This window comes from Mustela lutreola, chromosome 4 (assembly GCF_030435805.1).
Source record: "Mustela lutreola isolate mMusLut2 chromosome 4, mMusLut2.pri, whole genome shotgun sequence".
NCBI lineage: Eukaryota > Metazoa > Chordata > Mammalia > Carnivora > Mustelidae > Mustela > Mustela lutreola.
The window spans coordinates 82,132,863-82,153,264 of record NC_081293.1 but is presented as its reverse complement, the minus strand read 5'-3'; the positions used below and the strand labels follow the sequence as shown (position 1 = coordinate 82,153,264).

The 20,402-nt window shown below is 39.4% G+C and overlaps 1 protein-coding gene and 1 pseudogene across 3 annotated transcripts in view; both read right to left on the bottom strand.

Annotated features, from left to right (window-relative positions):
- CHRM3 (cholinergic receptor muscarinic 3) overlaps nucleotides 1–20,402 on the bottom strand; it is a 502,304-nt gene that overhangs the window by 469,976 nt on the left and 11,926 nt on the right. The gene's annotated exons all lie outside the window — the stretch shown is intronic.
- On the bottom strand, nucleotides 5,281–5,396 carry LOC131830827 (5S ribosomal RNA; annotated as a pseudogene).

Here is a 20,402-nt window from a genome sequence, read left to right as displayed (position 1 = left end):
GCAGTGGTGTGCTAGAAAGTAACTAACTGCCAGCTTTCTGAGGGAGAGGCCAAAGCTCTGATTTGTAGCACTTGGCAGTTTCTGTGGTGGAAATACTGTCATCATTGCCAATTTAAAGCTACCAAAGCAACATCACTGGATAGGAGAGGGCGCATCAGGCTTTCCTGAGCTGGAAAGCTGGAACACGCTGGTCCGGCATAACACTGAAAGCCACGTTTGTCAGAGGGTAGGTCAGATTACCCAACTCAGCAGGGATTTCTGAAAGAACACAATTACAAAGAATGGAGTGTTTTAAGACTCAACATGAAAAAAAAAATACAAATTAATAGTCATTTTCCAGGAAAATAATAAAAATAACAAATAAAGGTAGGGACATCAATGGAATCTGATCATCATTTGGGGATCATTTAGTTTTGTTCTATGGAAAAGTTCACCCCTTTGTTTTCTTCAATTTATTTTAACTTACTCCAATAAGCATTTACCATGTGCCTATAGTTTGTGGGTCTCTGCTCCAGTGGGAACAGTGGGAGGAACCAAAAAAGAAGGTCTTTGTCCCTACTACTGATCAAGCAGAATGCCTTGCTGCTTTAGAGCTGTGACATTTCTACCTGGTGGAAAGGTGACTGAAGGCTGCTATTTCCAACTGGGAAGACCCACAAAGTGGTCTTGGGAAAATAGGTTGGAGCTGTACTTTGGTAAGAAAAATTACAACACGTTGAGAGACAGAGGAAGGGGAGACTGAGGTTAGCAAGGATACTAGGTTTTGTGTGGACACATGGTAGGCACACTGTAAGTACTGAGTGAGTGAATGAATAAGTCAATCACTTGCTGAAGAAATGATTGAGGGAATGAAGTAAAGATAAAGGCAGAGATGTGAAAGGTCATCTGATTTGGGTTTGACCCCTTAAGGTTGCATCTTTCAGCTCCTGTGCCAATAGAAACAATTCAACCTTAATTCTTGTTACTCCTAAATCACTTGTAGTGAGGTTACCAACCCTTCTTCGTCCCATAATCCTACTACTCTGTCTCCATCATTAGCACTCCTGTCCAAGCCTCCGAGGGACTGCAAACAGCCTCCCAGATCCTCACCCAGAATCCACTCTGGCCGTGTCCCCCTGCATCACCCATGCCGCAGCCAGAGTCAACTCTTCAAGATGCCACAATGAAAGTCTGATTCTGATTTCTGCCACCCCTTCACTGCTCATGTAAGACTTAAGACTTCTCAATGGTTTGGACTGTTCTTACAAGAAAGTCAGACCTCTATAAAGTGTCCTCTAGAGCACTAAATGGCCTGGTCCCCACTGCCTTCTGCAGGCTAACACCCACCACCCTCCACCTCATTCTCTTGGACTGGCCCCACAGCCTTCTTTCAAAGCATCACGTTGTGTCTGCAACACCGTTCTATGTGGTAAGAATCCTTCCCCCTCCTCTTGTCACCGCATTGCACATAACACTCTGTCCTCTGCGACTAGGTCAGACGCTGTCTTAGAGCTCCATGTACCTCTCCTTTGTGGAATTTATCACAGCTACAAATGTGTACTTACTGTCATGACTGTTTGATTAATGCTGATCTCTCCCACTAGCCTGTACGTTCCAGAGGGAGAGGATATCTCTGTTTTTACTCAAGTGCTTGGCACCAAATAGCTGTTTAATAGGTGTTCATTGAATGAATGAATGAAATGACATGCTCATTTCAATCTCCACATCTTTAAAGATTGTTCCCATTCCTGAAGATACTTCACCCGTGCCCCACCCCATGTCCTGCCATGGACACAAATCTAAATTTTCATCCATGCCCACCTCAAAAACCATTATTTAAGTCAACAAACAGTCATGAGCGAATTCTTATGTTCCAGGTCCTGGGTTATAAGGACATGAACTACACGGTTACATAAGATCCTCTCAACTCCCCTAGGAACACCTGGTCTACCCAGAAGGCTACACCAGCAACTGCCATATTATGTGGAAGGAACACCAATATAGATAGGGCTGAAATCTATGGATGCCTCGTAGAGAAACAGGTTAACAGCATCTGGATATTCAATGCAGCTTCACAACGGAAGAGGCATTTGGCCTGAAGTTTTAAAGCTTTCTTCTTAAATGTTTTTCCATTTCTTAGAGGAGGAAAAAAAATCACAATAATATATGTGACTTTTAAACCTACTCTTCATTGGGCTTCTACACAGTACCAGTCATTCTGATCGAACCTTTTTTTTTATAAATTCTTCAATTTAATCCTACTTCATAAACTTTTCTGACTCTACACTTTTGTAACACAGTTTTACAATAACATCTCACTCAAGTATATACTGATTAATTGTTAAATAATTTCACTGAGGGTCTTGGATTCCCAAATACTGCTCCGATACTGCTATGATCCGAGATTGTCTTTCGTCTTCATTCCCGCTCTCTATCCTCCTCCACGATGCTGCCCCCCACACAGGCTAAGTGGTTAATGCATACTTTTGGAGAAACGGAATCCAGGTGGTCTTTGAGCATACGTGGTAAGGAGCTTCTATTCCAGTCAAAATGTTCCATAAACAAGTTATCATCACCACGAGAGTTTTAACTTCTTGATTGCATAAGATTTTCTTTTAAATGCAAAAATATGAGGATCAACATCGCACACCTGCTGTACATGTATTTTTTTTTGACACATGTCCTAAAAAGATGAAGAAATGCTGAGGAAGAAATAAGGTGGAATTTCAATCAATTTCCCAAGATTTCTGCAGGTACAGGTGCCCTGCAGGTGAGTCTAACACACTTTGGCTCATTTTACCCTGGCTCCAGCCCTTCGAGATGGACAGGCTACCTCTGTTTCACAGCTAAGAAGACCAAGAACCAAACAAAATTTAGGCGACTGTGTGGAAATCAAACTGGCGGGGCACGCACACCTTCTGATCTTGAGAGCCATTCTCTTAGTTGCAAAACTCCCATAATGCCTTATTTTATGTGATCACTGCCTTCATGTGTTACATGGTCTATATTCTTGTCAAAGGATTTCATCAACAACTTGTCATTACAAAACCTTTGCCTTCTCAATGCTGAGACTGTCTTCTGCTTTTTACTTACTTATTTATTTATTTATTTATATATATTTTTTTAGATTGTCCTTTAAAAATAAGTATGCGAAGCTTGGCATAACACAATTGTAATCCACACTCTTCCAATGATGGTTCTGAAGAAGCAAAGGAACACAGCAAACAGCAACAATGATGAAATAAAGCAAAAGATGATTTACTGACTTCGCACAGCGCAAAGTCACTTTCTCAGGGTTTGGAGGGTCTAGAAGAATGAAGTTACTGAACACGGTAAAAGTCTCAAACTTCAGTGGAAGTCCACTATAGGAAAAATGCAGTCTCTGTCCAAATTCTGAAATCCCAAAGCTTCCTTATGGACCTAGAGATGGCCCCTTATTTTTGCATCAAAGGAAAACATTTTGTAAAATATAAAAGAAAGGTAAACTCCCTCCTTTTGACCATGATTGGTAAGCAGCTTTGGCTTTATTTATACCGTCTTGGCTAAGGTGTCACTGTACCTTCATCTCCATGAGTGTTATCTGTGTTATAATTTAACAATGGAGACAAGTTAGCTACAGAGGATAATTACATCTATGTGCCTTACAATTATTGTATTATGCGCATTCCACAGTGGAATATAAATTATAATGTTCATTCTTCACATGATAAAAAATTTAAGTGCATTCGTTAGTCCAATAAAAAATCTGGCGTCAGTATGGTGTGGTGTGACAACGAAAACCAGAGACTGAAAAACTAGCCTAATATAGAGAAATGGACAGAGGAAGACCACATTAGAGGTGACGCATTCCACAGGATAAATTTCACACAGATGATTGGAATTTCTCAATAAAAGGGTAAGAGAACTTCATATTTCCTGAACTATGTTTTGGAGGTCAAATCAAGAATGACCAGTTTATATATTTGGAGAGCAAAGAAATTCTCTTTATAAAGAGCAAGTCGTACATACGTGAATATATGGGAAAACAATGCATAAATGGGATTTTTTTAAATTTGCTGAGCATCTTAAAGGGGAGTTTTGGATTTAACAAATACTTAAATGATAGATATTAATAAGCAAAACAGTAGCTTATATAATTAAATGCAGGTTGATAACACCTCAAGTCACTTTAATAAATGTTCAGTACCCCCCAAATAAAAGGCTAAAAACAAGGTGGCATTTTATATAAAGAAATCAGAAAATAAAATGGGCATATGAGAATACTAATTGTCACTAATGGCACAATGTTTCCAAGAATTCTTCTTTTTTCTTTTCTTTTTTTAAATTAACTAGGCTCCAGACCCAACATGGGGCTCGAACTCATGACCCAGAGATCAAGAGGCACATGCCCTGCTGACTGAGCCAGCCAGGCACCAAGGGGGAATTCTTCTTAACAAGCATTCTAAACATATAGCACAGTTTTGCTCTTTTATGATAACGAAACATACAGGATGTGTTATAGATACTTAATAAACATTTGTTGAATTATTATAGAAAGCTGGTGCATCTTTAAAAAAAAAAATCAATGAATTGGAATGCATTCTTATTCATTTCCTTTGAAAAGATCCAACTCTACCTAGCATATTTTACAGAGGTTTTATGCACTCTCTATTGACTCTTTTGCCATTTTCCCCATTAAAAACGTGAATTCTTTTTAAAAAGCAGAAAAGCTTGTCATAAATTAAAGTTATTAAATGGCCACCAGATCTATAGGTCAACTAGGAGAAGCGAAAACAATCTGCACGACGGAGCTCTGGTGCTTCAATGTTTTAACATCACAGGAGGCTTATAAAACAGTCATTTTTTTTCTTTCTTAAAAAATAATTTTCTTACATTTAAACTTTGACCATTTGTATGAAACTTACTAACTAAATAAAATAACTGGGAAAGCTAACAGAGTCGTCCCAGGAGATTTATACTGAAATCAATACCTATTTACCAGTCTCAAAAGATAGAGAGTGTTTTTAATAATTTTACTCAGAGCGAGGAAAAAACATCATTAAGATTTCTTATTATGAAACTCATTTTTAGACTAAAATTTAAATGTTCCTTAATTAAAGTGTGTCGACGCTATTAAATTTACAAAAACTTAATAAATATCCAGCTCCATTGGATTTCAACTCCGCTATAAATCAGAATCCCCTGTGAAACTTTAAGTATCCATGGAATCAACATCTCCCAGGTAGATTCAGAACACCCCTACTTCTTTAAAGCTTCACAAGACCTTTAGGAACCCCAGTTAGGAGTCTGATCCTATCCTTTGGCATGTGTCTCCTGATACCCAGGTGTCTCCCATCCAAGTACTAACCAGGCCCAACCCTGCTTAGCTTCCGAGATCAGACGAGATCGGGCGCATTCAGGGTGGTATGGCCGTAGACACCCAGGTGTATTCCTGATGGTGTCTACTCTACAAGGTGTATGGAAAGCAAGGATGTTGGAAATATTATATCCTCATTAAGGAGGGGAAGCACTTAGTTACAATAAAGTGAGGTAAGTGTTAGAGGTAAACACGCAGAGTGCTCTGGAGCAATGATGAAGAACCCCTGAACCAAGGGGCTATGTGAGAGCTCTCACGTCTCCAAAAATGAGAAGCCTTCATACTCCCCTCTTTTGCCTACCAACTTTGCTCCTCAAGAAGCCTGAGCCAGCAAAGGAATGATTCACTCTTACCCCATGTTAGAATGCCGACCATTGGGTGGAGTATACAGTCTAATTACTAAATCGAGTCTGGGGTATGACAGGAGGACCAGAAAGTCACAGGGCTGTTAACTTCCATACAGGGGTAGGGGAATGCTCAGCCCCACTGAGATGACAGGAAGAGGCAGTGGGAGAAAGACACAAATTCAGCTGCTTTACACTCACCCCATACGAGCTGAACTTGTTCAAGTTCCCCTCGATCAAGTGCTGTACAGCAACACCATGACAAATGACGTAATCTAGAGTGAAAGGCTGAAGTTATCTTATTTCTGATCTTTTAATACAATAAATTGCTCCCCATTTGCATTCTGATGGTTATATGTGAACATTGTTAACATTTCCTTTTATTAAATTCTGGAATTTAATAAAAGGACTCCTCACATCCAAAAGCTTTCATCATATATGATCTGGTCCTTTTAACTATCGTCCTTCAAACATCCTTCAAGCAGAGAGATAAAACTTAACAGTCTTATAAAATTTTTCCCTTGTGATTTCCTAACATTAGATCCTAAATCCAATTGTACATGTTGTTATAACTTAAAGAACAATCCATATGTCAAGGCACATTATATCTCCACATGGTCAAAGATACAAAAAGCATAACACTTCCATTCTTACTCTTCCAAAAAAAAGTTAATCCATATGGAAAGGTTGGGTGGGAGCTCACAGGACTAAAATTTGTTTGACTCTAGTAAGTATTTACAAGAACTCTCTTGAGAGCTGGATATCTAAAGTCAGATCAAGTCAAATCCACAAATTCATTGAGGCAACACAATGAATTAAAGAAAGAAAGAACAGATGTATGTGCCTTCAAAACCATGACGAGTCAGAGAGATGTATACCATATAGAGATCAGCAGTAATCAGGACCCTTAGACTAGAACATGGCTGTGTCTTGTCTTTCCCTTCCTTCCTTCCTGCTTTTATCCTAAGCTTCAGACAAAATGGGCCATGCAACCAGCCTCCACCCCAAATGTGGCTACCACACATCCCAGCATACGCTCTATAAACATCATTTCTGCTATAGAAATCCTATAGATCCTTCAAGGTCTATTTCAAAGACATGTTCATGCTGAGCCCACACTGGGTGTGTTCTTTCCCTCCAATGAGCTCCCATCTCATTAAAGAACAAAGTCACTAACCATATCCCATGAAATAGCAGTGAGGAAACCAACCATCAAATGACGGATTATCACGGATGTTACCTTCCCTCTCAAGCACTATACTTTGTCCTACTTCAATGCCAATATCAACATGATTTCTCCCTAAGAGACATTCAGAGGAGGAGGAAAAATACATAGGAACGTCAGCTCCTTCATCAAAAGCAAATGGATTTTTGAAATATGTTATTTTTTAAAAAATATTTTATTTATTTATTTGACAGAGAACACAAGTAGGCAGAGAGGCAGGCAGAGAGAGAGAGAGAAGCAGGCTCTGCACTGAGCAGAGAGCCTGATGCGGGGCTTGTTCCCAGGACCCTGGGATCATGACCTGAGCCAAAGGCAGAGGCTTTACCCACTGAGTCACCCAGGCGCCCCTGAAATATGTTATTTTTAATAATTAAAATCTTTCAAGGTTTTCAATAAACGAAAAACATAACCATTAAAAGAAAACCACATACACAAATGTCGGGGCACCTGGGTGACTCAGTTAAGTGTCTGCCTTCAGCTCAGGTCGCCATCCCAGGGTCCTGGGATCCAGCCTGGTTTCAGCAAGGAGTCCGCTTCTCCCTCCCACTCTGTTCCTTCCCACCCTCACCTCCCACCCCATGCTTGGTGCTCTCTCTCTCTCTCTCTCTCATGCTCTTTCTTTCTCAAATAAATAAAATCCTAAAAAACCTACAAATGTCTCCCTAATGCACGAATTAATGGACTCAAAATCACAAATGCTTCTAAGACGCAGGTTAAAATTCAAGTAACAGAACACTGGCATGTACTAGTATGGCCCCCACACAAATATTTGATACAAACATCACGAGATGTCTGCCCACTAGCTAGACCTGATCCACAAACATCTTTCATTGGCTCATGAAACTTTTTTAATAAAAAAATATATAAAGCCACATCTAAACATCAGTAAGAGTAATGTTAAGAAACTTCAAGCATCTCTTACACATGTAACAGATCTGGCAACAGAGGGTAAACTTCGTCTTGTTGCAAAGACAGGTTCAGAGCCAGCAGTGTGTGGTCTGCAGAGGGGAGCGAGACATCTATTTGTCCAGAGTAGATTCCCTTCCGGGGGGGGGGGGGTACGTTTGCAAATGCACTTGACCCACTACCGCCCTGACGTAAGCAATCGGAGTTTAGCACCACTGGTTCAATGCCTAAATGTCCATATGCTTAAGGAAACGTTTATGAAAACATTTTGTTAAAAGAGCAGGCGTTATAGTCCAAAAAATCTGCTACTTAGTCTGCTTTATTTATTAAGATGTACTAGCATCCTATCTTATATAAATTTTTAACTGAGAAGCAAATGTTTGATGATGGTAAATAAAAAAATGTCGAAAAGGAAAAACAAATCTGTTACAACTGGCTATCTGCTCTCAAATAGTTACAACAAAATTCATGACCCAATTGTTTATTTTCTTCATTGCATTCATCTGTCTAGGGGTGAAAACTTGTGATATTTCTTCAGATGGTCTTTAGTCGAAAGGGACATTTATAGAACTCAAAATTAGTATGTCCTGTCAACGTCAAAATATTAGGAATATCTAAAATAGCTGCCTTTAAGCTTAAAGAACTATGCATATATATGTGTAAAATTATGAAAAAGCAAAAAATAATTAAAACTTAATTTTATATTTCATATATTAGTTTAAAACATAATTTATGAGTATAAAGGATAATAGCCATACCACCATGAGATTTTTTTTTTTAATTTATTTGACAGACAGAGATCACAAGTAGGCAGAGAGGCAGGCAGAGAGAGAGGAAAAAGCAGGCTCCCCGCTGAGCAGAGAGCCTGATGCAGGGCTCGATCCCAGGACCCTGAGATCATGACCTGAGCCGAAGGCAGAGGCTTTAACCCACTGAGCCAACCAGGCGTACCACCATGAGCTTTTAATTTATTGTTCATTAAAAAGTTAACCTTTCATCAGCTTCTATAGCAATATTTTGAAAAACTGAGTTTGGAGCAGTCTTCTTTCTCTTTTCTTCAAAGAACCAAATGGAACAAACTTAAAGTTTACCCAGAAGCGCAGACCACTTGTTCTAAAATATACTAGACTAAATTCTTTATTCTATCATGAAGTCTATGAATTTCACATCTTAAAATTTTCTCCATTCACACATTTTTTCTTTTGAAAACAGCATGTGTGAGCAACACATATTCACAGCTGAAATTGTTTTCTTTGCATCTTAGAAAGATGATGAAAAGTTCACATGCATCTTCTTTCCCCAAATTCAGAAACAGATGGTTGGGTGATTGCAAAATCACCTAGTCAGTCTGTTATTAGGCAGCCTCTGGTACCGTAGGATTCTGTTCTCACAGATCTTTTTTTCATCCTACAAATGAACCCCCGAATTCCCATAATGTTATAAGCTTATTCCCTTGTGCTTGCTCTTGCTCCATGAATTGCAAAACAATTTCAGCAACCACTTTCTTTCCTAATGGTTTCTCCCTCCTCCTTCTACATCAGCAGTGGTGTGACCTAGCCCCTCCTGTTCCCCAACTACACATCCTCCTATCTGATGAGAGAGTTAAAGCAGCTTATTAAATAGCAGTAAGCTGGGCTGCCAAACCATATCCCTGGGAGAGGATGAAGAGTATATATAAACCCTTCCAGAAGGTCTACTCACCTACCAACCTGCAATGAGTCTGAAAGGTAAGGGCATAGTCCTTGTTAGATCTTACACATCTTTATTTCAAACTCCCCCCACCACCACTGTCTTGACGTACAAATTAGAAATCCCTGAAATCATCTTCTGAAAAAAAGGAAAATATTAATTGGCAGCAAAAAGAACACATAGTTCACAACTGCTTCTGATGCCTCATAGTCATTAGTACAGATGGATGTATTTTATTAGAAAGAAGATACAAATACAATTCATTCTAGTTCCCATTCCTGACCATTTATTAAAACAATAAGATTCAAAGAAAGTGAATGAAATGTCCATCAGAGGTTCTATTCCCCACCCCAGACAACAACAATATTCTTCTACAGAGAACATTTCTATTTTGTGGAAGGGGAAATTCCTTTCCTTTCCTACACATGTCAGTGGTTATGTCCTACCCTGACAGCATATCGTCACTTGTTTGAACTTAAACTTCAGGGGAAAATGAGTGACAGGAACAGATAAATCTTAGTCTAAACTAAAACTTAGTCAAAACTAAACTATCATGTAACAAAAACCAACCTATGATCGGTGAAGACATAAAATCATATGAAGGATTATTTTATTTCCTTAAGGTGGGTAATCAGAGAGGATGCCTGCTCTGTAGTATGGTTTTAAGGATAAATGAGGTATTACAAAAGAAATACTTAACACTGTTCTAACACAGTACAAGCACATGCATTTTTTGGTAAACATTATATAAATATAAATATAAATATAAATATAAATATAAATATATATATATTATTGCCAGTGAGTCATTCTGTAGTGGAAGGGTCATTCCTATACCTACTGGCATTTCTACTACTAGCCCTTTGTTCCACAAAGGCAGAAGCTCCCAAGAAACTGATCATAAAATAAAATTTTCTATTCAATTCTACCCTATAGTCATATACAGCCTATTCAATTTCTACTCTATATATTGAAATAAGCCTCCTTGTTCTCAGCTGAGCTGAATTTAAGAAAATACACGAAATTAGGCCTGCTATTTATGCTTGCCCATTTTCCTAAAAAATATGCTATGTGATCTAAATGAATTTGTCCTGTTCCAGGTTTTTTTTCCTACCTGCTTTGGAGCAAACCATAAGGTTGAGGCTGAGGTTTGCTGAATGTCCCATAACAGGGGCAACTTGGAAAGTGTATCCAAATAACATCAAACTGTTGTAAACAGTTGCCGTTGGTAGATGCAACCCACGTGAATATGAAAAACTGCTTAGGTTTGTTACAATCTAAGTGAGGAAAGGGATGAATACCTTTTAAAAAAAAGTAAGCCACTTGTGTGACTCATTGTGGAATTCTTCTTTCGATGTATGTCAAAGACAAGGACTCAGCTGTCACCACAGCAAGTGTGCTCGATACAGAATTACTTGTGAGTCGCAAAGAAGCCAAGGATTAGATGGAACAAAGAGCAGAGCAGTGATGAGGCGGGCTGGGCCCCAACACTCACTCAGACACATTTGGCTTGTCAGCTGCAGACACACACCTGTTTGCCAGCGACTCACCCAACGACCCCAGGAAGTTTCACAAAGGACGAGGTCTTAGGCAAGTCTTAAACTCAAATTCCCTTTGTCAAGAACCCTCATTTCTTTTCAACAAACACTTCCCCGCCTTGGGTTTATATAATTCCAATATCGTTAATGTGATTTTAAAACCACCAAAGCAAACGTTTGCAATGGAAATCATCACGACAGAAAACAAGCTGGTGTTTACTTTTTAAAAGAAGCGTGTGTGTGTCTGTGTGTATGTGTATGTGTGTGTGTGGGTACCCTCCACACCCCAAAACCACCCTACCTGCAAAGCAACTTCTAAATCCACTCGATTTTGAGTCTCTCCATTGAACAAATTAATTAAACAGCCTGTACGAGTGAGTTCTCTATTTGACACGGCCATTTGTGCTTTTAGGTTGTACTGTTTCGTTCATCCTAATGTTAAAGCATGTGGACTGAAGTTCACAAAAATGTAGGAAACTATAAGAAGACAACACCATTTGATTTCAATTCAGATTATGGTTCAGTTCTAACCTTTACAGAAAATGGACCTTTCTTAGGAAAGCCAGAGAACAGGGAGGTAAGACCAGCAATGGCCAACCAGCCACCCTCAGCCAGACTGAAAAGAAGCACCTCTCTCTCCTCCAGAGAGAATCTGGTCTGATTTACCCTTGGAAGACGTCTACAGGGTGACAGATCCTTAATAACTGTAATAATTATGATTATACAAGCACTCTGCAAGGCCCTTAACCTATTCCCCTGTCATCTCCTACTCTAATCATATCATCTCATAGAAACTAGGCGATGAGACAGGTACGATGATAATAGAAAAGTAACAATAAAACAATATATATAACAGCAAAAATAGCAGCTATTGTCTTTTGGGGGGTAATGACGTGAAAAGTCCACTAAATGCTTACACATACAGTCATTCAATCTTCTTGATAACCAGAAGAAACGAGTACAGTAATTATCCTTCTCATGCTACAGCTGACAAAACGGTGGCATTCCGAGGACAAGGGACAGCGCAGGGAGGAGGATAGTGAGGGAATCCCAAAGAGTGCAGGTAAGTGGTAGGTCTAGAGGGCAACGGGTTCTGGAAGACTCCTGAGAAGATGGAAGAGGACAGGGGAGGGGAGGGGAGGGGAGGGGAGGGGGGGAGGGGAGGGGAGGGGGGAGGGGAGGGGAGGGGAGGGGGGGAGGGGAGGGGAGGGGAGGGGGGAGGGGAGCGGGGAGGAGAGGGAAGGGGCGAAAGGAAGGAAAGGAAAAGAAGGGAAAAGAAAAGAAAGGAGAACATGAGACAAGTATTGATTATAAGAAAACAAAAAAAAATACAAAAAATGAAAATATTGTCATTCACTAAATGGTTTAGTCGTGAGTAAAATTTACAGTCAAAACACGTTAATATCGAGTACTAATATGACCAAAATTTTAATGTGATTGTCTTGGGTGTATAAGGAAGGAGATTTTCTATAGTGGAAAGTAGATTCTAAGAGCCCAAAAGCAAGACACAGAAGTCTAAGCATGGTGTTTAGAAATAAATTGGAAGTAAATAACAGGGGGGAAGAAAAAACTGGCGTAAAGAGTGGAAAATGCTTGCCTCTCCAGAGTGGGAAGCTGGGAGGCACAGGGTGCTGACAACCGCTCTGATTTAATCACAGTCTTGGGAGCCATGTGATTCTCTAAACGACTGATGTATTAAGAAAACTTCAAAACTCTTTGATGACACAGGAATGCAACAACTGTGTAAATCGTATAAAAAAACAAAACAGCGGCTCTATCTAGGCTGTCCTTTATCTCTACTGTACTTTGGTGTTGAGAACAGGCAGATTTGCCAGTCAGAACAAAGCCAGTTTAAGTACACCCACAGCCACAGGGCTGACAAACAAGACAGCAAGAAGCTGGAAGATCAAAGAAATCGTACTTGGATTTTCTTATTTTGCCTCAGAAAAACATATTGGACTTCTTGACTGCTTAGAAACCCAGTATTAAGGGGCAAGAGTGTGGGAGACGTTTTACTGGAAATCCTTCTTGACAGAGAGCAGATGAGACTAGTCTAGAGTAGAACCAGTCCTGGAGAATCAGAAGATTCCAACCAAGAGATGGTGGAGGAGGGATGCTGACTGCTTACACGAAGGAATCACATCAATGGTACCAAACTTTTGGGCAACGACAAAGGGGACTTAAGGCACAGTGAAGTGTGAGGGGACACAGAATCAATTCCACCTTCTAGAGACTGTCCTGGTAAATGATGAAGGTACACACTCTGTGTGGGTGAGATTACCCCCTAGGGGGTAAAAATGGGTTCTTACAGAGCAAATAAAAGTCGTGGAGATTGCATTGATTTCCAACTCGCTAAATGGCCACATTTTAAAAACAGATTAACAGCAAGTATATGCTATTAAATTTTCATGGATTAGATAGAATATTAGGACCAAAACAAACAAACAAGCAATTAGGACCAAAAAACAAACACTGAAATGGCTCCTTAGGAGGGTGATAATGAGGAAAATCCAGATGAGAAACACTGAATTCAAAGAAAATTAACAGAAAAAGAAAGGCTGGAGAACTTTGGAATGGAAATTGGTGAAAATTGAGAAGGACCTTACAATTCTGGGAGCACAAGAGAATTTTGTGGTTAAAAAAACATAGACAAGGTTAATATCAGCCACCTAATAACACACACCAAAACAGTCTTTAAAGTATTAGAGCGGGGTGCCTGGGTGGCTCAGATGGTTAATCGGCTGCCTTCAGCCTAGGTCATGATCCCAGGGTCCTAGGATCGGTTCCCATATCAGGCTTCCTGATCAGTGGGGAGCCTGCTTCTCCCTCTGCCCCCCCCTCTGTTTCTCATGAATAAATAAAATCTCCAAAAATAAATAAATGAACAAATAAATAAATAAAATTAAACGTGAGAGCCGTAAATAACCTCAAAGCAGAACTGCTCTAGTACCTAGACCAATGAGCCTGTTTTAACAAAAGATATTCTTTTGTTCTCCGTGAACTTCTTAATACCAATCCCATGCATCTCACTGCCTTTTAGAGATCAGTAAGTCAAGCTCGTGACAACTTAAAAATCTACCGGACAATGACTTCGATGTGATCCCAGTAAAATATCTTCCTAACATTCCAAACACCTGCTTCGAAGCCACACTTGTACAAACACTGTTTTCCACTTGGATTCAGAAGCTAGACAAAGTCTTTCTTCTACATGTCTGGTTTCAAGACCTGAGAAATGGGAAAATTCAGGCCCCACCGAGTTCTTGGCGCCGCTGAGACAGCTCCTACACTAGAATGTGTGCGTGCATTTGGATCTGCAGTATCCAGAGAAACAGCGTCTCTAGCAAATGCCTTCTATCCAAACATCATCAGAGCAAAATGTACAGTATTAGGAACGTTGGTCTTCCCCTAACTATGCCCATGGATCAGCACCCTTCAAACCAGATTACTTACTATAATATTTGTTAAAGCTACTTCTCAATAGAAGAAAAATTAGTTGATCCACTTAAGCCTCAAGCTCCACGAGGGCGAGACCCTGTCTTCTTTCTCTGACACTCTTTCCCCAGCCTGGATCAGCGCCGTGGCACGAGCGACTGCTGAAAACTAACTGAGGGATGAAAAAAATAGAATACATTCTCTTCAAGTATGTTTAGCAATGTTTTGAGACCTAGATTTTGTTGTGAGAAACCTAATAAAGTATAATACTTAATATATTTTCAAGAGCCTCCAAATAACCAAATCATTGGAAATCATATTAGCCAAGTGATGTAGAAAATTAAGGATCTTGTGACATTTCAAGAGCGTCCCAGGCCAACATACACTTGATCATCTGTCACATTTTTGTATCGTGGACACATAATAGGTACTCACTCTCGATTCTTAGTGTAATGTACAAATTCAGAAAACTCCATTTTCATCATCCCCTTCCATTTTATAACCTAAGAAACTTCCTGACTTCCTTTTAAATGCATATGCTCATTTATCATTAAGTAAATGAGCATTTATGAAAATAGGATTTTTAAAAATTAGAAGGTAGCGAGTTACTTCCCTCACAGAGTTGTAATAGGAAAATAGAGGAAAATAGCATTACTGGAAAAGAGGCTAGGCAGACTCAAAGTAAATGTGAGTGAATGTGCTAGTTTGTTTCATTGTTTTTTCCACTCTGGAATCCTGTAGTTCACTGTAAGTAATGCTACCAGTGATGATTTTAATATGAGTGTACAAAAGAGAAGGTCATGGTCCAAAGAACAACATGTGGTGGGTTTGTCGGGTTTTGCTTCTGTAACAAGAAACACAAAAGCGGCACTGAATTCATTTATTCAGTTAGTGTTTGTTGTGAGCCTACTGTGGGCCAGATAGTGTTCTAGGAACCAGAGATTTAAAGATTAAAAAGAAAAAAAAAGATCTGGGCCACCTGGGTGCCTCAGCCAGTTAAGCATCTGCCTTCAGCCCAGGTCATGATCCTGGAATCCTGGGATCAAATCCCACGTCGAGCACCCTGCTCAGCAGGGAGTCTGCTTCTCCCTCTCCCTCTGCCCCTTCCCCCACTCATGCTCCCTTTCTCACTCACTCTGTCTCTCAAATAAATAAATAAAATCTTTTAAAAAAGGATCGACTTCTTGGTTTCAGACAGCTCATGCTGCAGTGATTATAAGGCGACAATAAGTGAAAAGGTAATACACAAGATGTCAGGTGGTGATAAATGCTATGAAGAGAAAGACGGCAGATTGAGAGGGTGAATAATGGAAGAGAGTGCATGACATTTCAGATGAGGGTGTCAAGGCATGCCTGGTCAGGTGACCCGGAAGGAAGACCTAAAGTAAGTGAAGAAGCAAGCTGTACTGATTTCTAGGGAGTGTTCGAGACAGAAGAGTTCATGCAAAGACTCCAAGGTGGAATGTTCCTGTATAGACAAAAAACAGCAGAGTCTCCCCATGTCAAGTAAGTTTTGCCTGCCCAGCTTGCTTTGCATCTCCAGCTCTTTAAATCTTACTGGTCCTTTAAAGTATCTCTCCAGTGAAATGCCTGCAACTAAGAAGTTCCTGGAATCCCTCCAAAAAGATCTGGCTTCTCTACCCTTTGAATCCCAAGAACAACTTGCCTCCAATAACTCTATTTTACAAATTAACATTTTTGTACATTATAAACACTATCTAGGGGCAAGACTTGCAGCAATTTATATAGGCCCTTCTGGACCTAGCTGCCCTAAAACAAACATGTCCAAGCTGCTTAGAAAGTCGAAGACAGCATCTACAGTTGGTGTGAGATTTCTCAATTCTGAAGAGTCGGTGAGTACTCCTTCTTTATAGGTTGGTCTGGTTTGGACCTGGAAAACACACAAGATGCCACCCTCAGTCTTCTAAAAGACATGCTGAATTTCAGGCTCTGCCTGATTACTTCTGTGCTGAAAAGAGGATAGATAGGTGGGATCTTCATTAGCAGGATCTGAGCCAGCTTTCCACTCTGTAATGGTAATGTTAAACTTGGTTTACACATAAGAGTTGCCCAATATAACTTCTGTTCATGTTTCATTTTCTTTGGATTCCTGCAACCAACAGTAGATGAAACGAAGTACAGGCTGGGTTTCTAGCATCTTTGTTTTTTCTGTCACCACAAAAACAAAAACAAAAACAAAACAAAACAAAAAACTTTGTTTTTCACACATCTGGAATAGTAGCACTTTCCCTAGATACACCACGTGTGTTCCTCTAGATCTCAACTCGCGAAGTCTATTTTAACTTCTTTTTTAAATTTATATAAAGAGAACACTGGTCAAAGTATGGCAGAGAATTTCTATTCTATCTCTTATCATATCTCATATCTTATAATGTAGATATTATAAGGTATTATAAATAAAAGATACTGTAAGGCAATATCTTACATCATAACGTCAGCAATATATGTGACTTTCAAAGAGGGTTCCAAAAACAGGTTGTCCTATGTTTAAAAGGAAACAGAGCAGGGAGTCACATTAAAAACTAAATGCCAGGGCATCTGGGTGGCTCAGTGGGTTAAAGCCTCTGCCTTCGGCTCAGGTCATGATCTCAGGGTCCTAGGATCGAGCCCCACATCGGACTCTCTGCTCAGCAGAAAGCCTGCTTCTCCCTCTCTCTGCTGCCTCTCTGCCTACTTGTGATCTCTCTCTGTCAAATAAATATCTTAAAAAAAAAAAAAAAACCAAAACTAAATGCCAAAACAAAAAACAAAAGACAAACTAAATGCCAGGGAGAAAAGAATGGTCATATTTAAAGCATGAAATCTATGGAATATAACAGCAACCCCTACCTCTCACTCATGTGGAACTAACAACCTTTTCTCATGGCTAGTGGCTCATTTTGAACCTCATTTTAATTTTTCAAGGTTTGACCCATTCACTGGACACACAAATGCAGATGTCTGCCATCTAGTGGCCAAAATCAGTATCAGCAGACTAATTTTTCTAGAAAACACTCAATATTTTTTTGAGAACAATTCAATCTTAGCCCTAAGTTTAAAAGGTAAGTGTCTGTTCTTTTGTTTTGTTTTGTTTTGTTTAAGCCAGTTTAATTTAATTTTCTCACATACTCAGTTAAATATATATGTATTTCTAGTTACATTTCAGCTATAACAAAACAAAAAATTTATTAAGCGTTTGAATTTTAGAAACTATAAAATAACAATGTTGTGGGCTTGCCCTTTAAGTTTGTATTTAAGTCATTTTTAATTTCTTCAAAATAATTGTATAATTAACTTGCTATTTAACCACTTACAGGGGTTGAAGTGTCATTTTTTTTTTTTCACATCATCTATACCTACAGTCCTTTTTTTTTATTTAATTTTTTATTTTTTATAAACATATATTTTTATCCCCAGGGGTACAAGTCTGTGAATCACCAGGTTTACACACTTCACAGCACTCACCAAAGCACATACCCTCCCCAATGTCCATAATCCCACCCCCTTCTCCCAAACCCCCTCCCCCCAGCAACCCTCAGTTTGTTTTGTGAGATTAAGAGTCGTAAGTGTCTGTTCTTGACACTAATTTAAGGGAAGCCTCATTAGAACCCCTTGGGATGGGGCATCTGGGTGGCTCAGTGGGTTAAGCCTCTGCCTTCGGCTCAGGTCATGATCTCAGGGTCCTGGGATTGAGCCCTTCATCTGGCTCTCTGCTCAGTGGGGAGCCTGCTTCCCACCCCCACTCTCTGCCCACCTCTGTGCCTACTTGTGATCTTTGTCAAATAAATAAAATCTTACCAAAAAAACAAAAAACAAAAAACAAAAACCCCTTGGGACTAGAGATCTTACGGATTTTCACAAAGATAGAAGTTCCATGAAGGCAATATCTTGCCCTGTTTACTCATCCCTTTATCTCTAGCACCTAGTACAGTGCCTGAAACAATTAAGGCACTTAATAAATTTAATGAACTAGTGAATGACCAGCGAAGGAACTGGAGACAGACCAGACTGTGGGCTGCCTACCATAAAAATTTCTACAATTCTAAAGAACTGCACGGTTGATAATTTTATTTAATTCTCTTAAAAATTAATATTTTGAAATTGCAAAATGCTATCAATTGTATTATACATGCTTTTTAAAACTTACTTATTTCTAGATCTATATAGAATGCCTTCTAATCAATGAACAGAATGATTTTATGCCTATTTTTATGAATATCCATAACTGAATTATTAGGCACACAGGCAGCAGTTCTAGACTACTTTGTCTCACTTTCTTGACATTGTGTTCCTCATATCAATAATATATGTGATATACTTGCTCAGAAAGGTAGTCCTTAAATATAGCAATACAAACATGCACAAAATATGGTCTGCTTATCATAGCTCCAATAATACAATATAATCAAGAAACAAAAAATTGTTGAGGACTGCTTATATTTGAGATAAGAACTTCAATTTTTTTTTCTTAAAGATTTTATTTATTTATTTGACAGATAGAGATCACAAGTAGACAGAGAGGCAGGCAAAGAGAGAGAGAGGAGGAAGCAGGCTCCCTGCTGAGCAGAGAGCCTAATGTGGGGCTCGATCCCAGGACCCTGGGATCATGACCTGAGCCAAAGTTAGAGACTTAACCCACTGAGCCACCCAGATACCCCAAGAACTTCTATTTTAATACCACCTATGAACACATATCCATATTTTTTAAAAACCACAACATATATTTAGATACAATGGAGTATATTTGATGAAAAGAGTTCCATCTTATTTCTACACCTGAGATCTCAGTCCTTGCTCGATTGTGTTTAAATTCCAGTGGAAAAGAGCACTCCACCCTTCCTCAAAGCCTGAGAAACACCCTAAATTGAATATGACTCATCTTACCAGAGTGAACAGCCTAAGATAATGTACCCTTTGCCAAACCAGCTACTCAGAATCTACTCAGGAAAAAAACAAAACAAACAACAACAGTAAATGTATCTCTCTCTCTCTCTCTCACTGTTAATCTTCAACTAGTGGGTCTTAAAATTTAGCAAGCAGAAATAACATTCGAGGTATTTATTTAAAATGCAGACTGACAGAACCTGACCCTATTCTAATTCAGCTGGTCTGGTTTTAATCCCCAAGGCTGCATTTTTAACAACCACCCCAGAGGATTCTGGTGCACTCGATCTCAGGCTTTACATGGCTTTAGACACATCACTACTTAAAAAAATTTTTTTTTCTCTACCAATCATCTTTTATTGGGTATTAATTCCTTTTTTTTTTTTTTTTAAAGATCCTATTTATTTATTTGAGGGAAGGGGGGAGCACTGAGCTGTGTGACCTGGTGGGGGGAGGGGCTGGGGGACAAGCAGGTATTGGATCCCAGAACCCCAAGATTATGACCTGAACTGAAGGCAGATGCTCAACCAACTTAGCCACCCAGGTGTCCTGAAACATCACCATTTCTAAACCTTTCTGGCAGTTACAAGAATCCCTCAGGATGATCAACCAGTAATGACTACTTCAAAAGTATAATTAGTTGGTGAGAAGAGCCATATGTGGAGATTGTTACCTGATAGGACTGTGCCTCTTAAAATGTTAGGGTCACCAGTGTAACCATTATATCTACACAGACAACCCTCCAGGCAAGTGAAACTCTGAGCCTGACCTGGGATAATTATGTTCTGTAGGATACTCAACACGAACTGCTTTACTGTTTATTAATATAGAAAGCATTTTGTCATTTATCAAGATACACTGAAACCTGCCACACCTCGTATTTAATTTTCCTCTCCAAAAGGAGTAGTAAGAGAGAATTCACTCAACAACAAATACATAATGAAAGTCTATTATGTGCCAAGTCCTATTTTTGGCCCATGGGATCTATCAGTGAAAAAAAACAGAACATCAAACTCTCTGCCCATACAGGGGCAGATTTCATGAGCTTC